General features: G+C 45.8%; 1 protein-coding gene across 1 annotated transcript in view; it reads right to left on the reverse strand.

Annotated features, from left to right (window-relative positions):
• Positions 1-6,303, reverse strand: part of SI (sucrase-isomaltase) — a 470,126-nt gene that overhangs the window by 442,238 nt on the left and 21,585 nt on the right. The window lies entirely within an intron of this gene.

A 6,303-nucleotide genomic window follows, 5' to 3' on the forward strand; every position in this document is an offset into this window, starting at 1 on the left:
CTGACACATTGTAATGTTTCGGCTCTAAATAATATATAGTTGAAGAGTCTGCTTATCCAATTAACCGTACCCTCATACCTTTCTTGTTTCGCTACTACCTTCAGCTATCCAAGACATATTCACCAAGCCACTATCAGTTATCTATTACGTACCCCTTTGAGCCATCTACTGAGCCATTATCAGGTATGGGTTACTTACCTTATAAATATCTTATCTAACTTTGTTCATCTACATTATATGATTAAAACGTTCGGTCACTATACATTTGCACCATTACGTTTTTCTTTGCAGGACCCGCCCTCGGCCTCAGTGGAGCTCCAGGTTTTATATACCTTTCCACGCCCTTTTCTTTGGGCTTTTTCCTCTTCATTTTCTGAAGAGAATACCGCTTACTTACATCCATACGTTAAAAATTTTTACTGTTGCACATGAAGTAACAGCATTGATAATATGATAGTGAACTTCCATCTACCGTAATCGGGAATACGCTGGATAGACAGACAATGTCAGTGCCTTTGTTTTTAACTGTTTTGGAATGCCAAGTCAGCCTACACTGTGTTAATGTAATTGAAAATAAAATGAAAAGTCTAGCATGTAAACGTTCTGATGTTTATGTATACCTACATGCTTACCATCTTTCGTTAATACATTGTCTCTAATATAGAAATTTCTGTAAACCTATACCCACCCCCGAGGAAGGAGGCTAAGTAACTCCGAAACGCGCCGGGTGTAAGAATATTGGTATCAACACTGTATCTGTGTATAAGTATATGATTCGCATTCCTTATAATTATTGTTATATTTTTGCTTTGTGTTTTTACTACCTTTTCAATTAATAAATTACTGTTTATATTACACATACTCCCTTTACGCCTTTTTACATTTGCCTTTAAAATCCACCACTAGGGGAATTTCTTTTTCTTTATATATTCAATTTAGGATGTGGCACAACCTTACAGTTACCTGTCGATCTACAACCTTTGCTATAAAGTACTAGCGGTAGTGCCGGCAGCTATAATGAATTGTTGGGTCTCTGCAATACTCATAAAAGTCATTGAAAAAAATGGTGGTTCCCCCACAGCGCATTACCAGGCCCTTTGGGTCTGGTATGAATATTAAGGGGAACCCTGAACCAAAATTAAAAAAAAAAATAAGTGGGGGTCCCCCCAAATTCCATACCAGGCCCTTCAGGTCTGGTATGGATATTAAGGGGAACCCCGCGCCAAAATGTAAAAAAAAATGGCGTGGGAGTCCCCTCAAAATCCATACCAGACCCTTATCCAAGCACGTAACCTGGCAGGCCACAGAAAAAGAGGGGGGGATGAAAGAGCGCCCCCCCGAACCATACCAGGCCACATGCCCTCAACATGGGGAGGATGTCCCCATGTTGATGGGGACAAGGACCTTATCCCCACAACCCTTGCCCAGTGGTTATGGGGGTATACGGGCGGGGGGCGTATTGGAATCTGGAAGCCCCCTTTAACATGGGGACCCCCAGTTCCCGGCCCCCCCTGTGTGAAATGGTAATGGGGTACAAATGTACCCCTACCATTTCACAAAAAAAGTGTCAAGAATGTTAAAAAAGACAAGAGATGGTTTTTGACAATTTCTTTATTAATGTCTTCTTTCCCAGCTTCTTCTTCCACCTTCTTCTGGTCTTCATTCGGTTTTCCTCCTCCATCTTGTTCTTCTTCCTCTTCTTCCTCCGATCCTCTGCTTCTTCCTTCTGTCTTCTTGTCCGCATCTTCCTCTGGCTTCTTCTTCCTCGCTTCATTCTTCAGATGATCCGCATCCATGGGAGGTTCCCGATGTGTGATGCTTCTGTTCTTCTGACAGTTCTTATATAACTGAGGGCCACCCTGTGACCCCGCCCCCCTCTGATGCACAGGGACTTCACAGGGACTTCCCTATGGTTTTCCCCATGGTGTCCCTGTGGTGTCAGAGGGGGCTGCCCTCAGTTATATAAGAACTGTCAGAAGGACAGAAGCGTCACACAGCGGGAACCTCCCATGGATGCGGATCGTCCGGAGAACAAAGCGGGGAAGAAGACGCCGGAGGAAGATGTGGACAAGAAGACCAAAGGAAGATGCAGAGGATCGGAGGAAGAAGCGGGGGAAAAACAAGATGGAGGAAGAAAACCGAATGAAAACCAGAAGATGATGGAAGAAGAAGCGGGGAAAGAAGAAACATTAATAAAGAAATTGTCAAAAACTGTCTCTTGTCTTTTTTAACATTTTTGACACTTTTTTGTGAAATGGTAGGGGTACCATTTCACACGGGGGAGAGGCAGGATCTGGGGGTCCCCTTGTTAAAGAGGGCTTCCAGATTCTGATAAGCCCCCCGCCCGCAGACCCCCACAACCACCTGGCAAGGGTTGTGGGGATGAGGCCATTGTCCCCATCAACATGGGGACATCCTCCCCATGTTGAGGGCATGTGGCCTGGTACGGTTCAGGAGGGAGGGGCCGCTCTCTCGTCTCCCCCTCTTTTTCTGCGGCCTGCCAGGTTGCGTACTCAGATAAGGGTCTGGTATGGATTTTGAGGGGGGCCCCCACGCCGTTTTTTTTTTTATTTTGGCACAGGGTTTCCCTTAATATTCATACCAGACCTGAAGGGCCTGGTATGGAATTTGGGGGGACCCCCACGCATTTTTTTTTTAAATTTTGGTTCGGGGTTCCTCTTAATATTCATGCCAGACCCAAAGGGCCTGGTAATGCACTGTGGGGGAATCCCATGCCATTTTTTTCAATGACTTTTTTGAGTATTGCAGAGAACCAACAATTCATTATAGCTGCCGGCGCTACCGCTAGTACTTTTAAATGACTTTCTTTTCCTTTAGAAATGTAATTTTGCTCTCTGTCTGTTGTAAACATGGGAAACATGCGCCACTTTACAGGCATACTATAGACACCCCCCAGGTATGAAATTTAAAGGAATATTTCATTTTATTGTTTCACTTTAAGCATTATTAAAATCACTGCTCCCGAAAAAACGGCTGTTTTTAAAACTTTTTTTTGCATTGATACATGTCCCCTGGGGCAGGACCCAGGTCCCCAAACACTTTTTATGACAATAACGTGCATATTAACCTTTAAAATTAGCACTTTTGATTTCTCCCATAGACTTTTAAAGGGTGTTCTGCGGCTTTCGAATTTGCCGTGAACACCCCAAATTGTTCGCTATTCAGCGAACGGGTGAACAGCCAATCTTCAAGTCGAACTCATGTTCGACCCGAACAGACAGCCCATCCCTAAATATAAGCGTACAATTGTTTTTCAAGCTATATACACAGCAAATATACAACCGAAACTATAGATCCCCACAGCTAGAAAACACAAACATATTTACATTTTTACCAATGGCATATGTTTATTGGAGCACCTCCCCCTAAAGGGAAGCCCTCCCAACAACTGTAGGAAACAGGAATGTCCAAAAGTCCATTACTTGAGCAGGAGGACAGCTGTCCATGATGATACCTGCAAGCATAGAAACAAAGGGAAAAACACAATCCTCACACTAACTTTCTAACTAACTGTACAGTCTGTCAGCAGGGGATTATGAAAAGAGTCTCTGAAAAGGAGGAGACCCTCCATAGCAACAGTCTTTTTAAAGCAACATGCCTTACCACCGCTTCTTCTCCAAAGTCTCACATCTGGATAGAATAGGTGGTAGGGTCCAGCCTAGTCCGTTCAGTGGGGCAAAACTTCCCTAACACATCAGCTGCTTGGGTCCTACATCAGCCTCTTTGCACACCAGTACATGTCTGGATTGGGCATTCTGATGACTTCTCCATTGGGACCCCTCTTGGAACCTGGTCCACGCGTCTTTGTTGTGAGGTTCCCTTCTGGGCTTTAGTAACATGAAAATAGTCCCATACAAGTTCCTTTTCCCAGTTGGTGTGGGAGACCAATGATGTCCATGACATTTTGTGGAACATAGGGAAAGTCCAATCCCCACTTCAGAGCACTCCTTCTCTGCACCTCCCTCTGAAACCGGGAGAACCTGGGTAGCTCCCTGGGCTTTCCTCTTTCTAAAAGGACACAGGCCTGTAAAGATCAGGTAATCCGCATTTTGTAGGCCGTGTCTCATGCCTGTAACCTGCCCTGGGAGACAGCTGGCTCTGTCTGGACCAGGAATGGGGCAGGGGCATTACGGGGTTGATGTTGTGAAGTTGTTAGCTGTTTATCTGTGCAGGTAGATGGGGCTGCTGCTGCTCCTCCCCTGCCCACTCTGCCTCTTCAGGGGTAACGGACGTCTCACGCGGCTCTCCCCCGGATATTCCTGATGGCAGACTTTCAGCTTCCTGAGCATCCCCCAAGTCCACTCCTCTTCTGACTCTCTCTCCAGGGACCACTAAGCCTCCAGTTCTAGGGGCCCAAACTCAGCCTCCCATCTGGGAGACCCCAGTCTATTTCACTGACACTGCCACTCCACTCCGGCTCACCTGAAGATGCATGGTCCTCAACAGCTGGCTCCTTTCAGGTGGGGCTGACAGGGTGGACTTCAGTAGCCAGCTTGGATCCCTCACCTCCTGCAATGGCTCTTCCTCCCTTGTGCTCTGAACTGCTGTGATTCTCAAGCCCCTACCACAGGAGTGTCAGACGTCTAACCAACTGCAGGCCTGCGCACAACTCACCCCTAGACTTCCCCCTCTAGCTCTTCACAGTGCCCACACTTCAGCCAGGCTCCAACTGCTGCTGTAGGTTTGTGCCTGTTGTGCTGTAGGCACAACAGGCATAATTTGTCCATACCATTGATCATGCTGAGAGCGAATGCCCCTCAGTGCTCTAGCCGCACCCCAGTATCCACCATCCGGTATTGGCTGTCCAGTGCCTTCATATTGGGAAGGCTTATGAACGGGCCACAGGGCTGTAGATAACCCGCCATGATGCACTCCTCCTCAGCTCTCCTGTACTGAACATGCTGGGCTCTTTCTGCAGGGTGTCTCCACCCCAAGCTTCCATTCTAGTTGGCACCACCTGTTCTGATAAGCAGGCCTGCTCCCGTGCGCCGTGAAACTCCTTCCCTTCCAAACTGAACTTTGCAAGCACAAACACTGTCCATACAGTCACTTCAAATGCACTGATATTTGCAGGACTTGTTGCAACATGCTCCTTGATCTCAGCCAGGGCTGAATTTACCCCCTTCCTGACCAGTGCTTTTTTTGCGATTCGGCACTGTGCCGCTTTAACTGACAATTGCGCGGTCGTGCGATGTGGCTCCCAAACAAAATTGATGTCCTTTTTTCCCACAAATAGAGCTTTCTTTTGGTGGTATTTGATCACCTCTGCAGTTTTTATTTTTTTAAACAAAAAAAGCGACAATTTTGAAAAAAATGCATTATTTTTTTACTTTTTGCTATAATAAATATCTCCAAAAAATATTTGAAACATTTTTTTTTCCTGAGTTTAGGCCGATACGTATTCTTCTACATATTTTTGGCAAAAAAAATCGCAATAAGCGTTTATTGATTGGTTTGCGCAAAAGTTATAGCGTTTACAAAATAAGGGATAGTTTTATGGCATTTTTATTAATAATTTTTTTTTACTAGTAATAGCGGCGATCAGCGATTTTTATTGTGACTGGGACATTATGGCGGACACATCAGACATTTTTGACACATTTTTGGGACCATTGTCATTTATACAGCAATCGGTGCTATACAAATGCACTGATTCCTGTGTAAATGACACTGGCAGTGAAGGGGTTAACCACTAGGGGGCTAGGGAGGGGTTAAGTATGTCCTAGGGATGTGTTACTAACTGTGGGGGGGGGGCGTGGCTACATGTGACACGTCACTGATCTCTGCTCCCAATCACAGGGAGCAGAGATCAGTGACACTGTCACTAGGCAGAACGGGAAGATTCTTGTTTACATTAGCATCTCCCCGTTCGTCCTCTCCGTGAGGCGATCACGGGTATCCCCGCGGCAATTGAGTCCACGGGACCTGCGACCTGACTCATGGAGCTCGCAACGGCACGGCGGCAAATCAGGGATGTACGGGTACGCCCATTTGTCCAGCCGTGCCATTCTGCCGACGTACATCGGCGTGCGCCAGTCGGGAACCGGTTAACTTTATACTTTTTTGGGTAAATGAATCAGAAAGCGGTGAAGCCAAAGCAATAGCATAAAGGGTACGGAACTAACATTATAAAATAGAAAGGTCAGCGATGACAACTTACATAACTTTTGCCTAGCTGGTGTATTTTAAATTGGATATACAGTAAATTAAAAAGTAATCAGCAGCCTCTACCTGCATTGTATCAGCTGTGGTAAAACTGTCAGTCATTCAGGTACTACATTC

Source organism: Aquarana catesbeiana, linkage group LG04, assembly GCF_042186555.1.
Source record: "Aquarana catesbeiana isolate 2022-GZ linkage group LG04, ASM4218655v1, whole genome shotgun sequence".
NCBI lineage: Eukaryota > Metazoa > Chordata > Amphibia > Anura > Ranidae > Aquarana > Aquarana catesbeiana.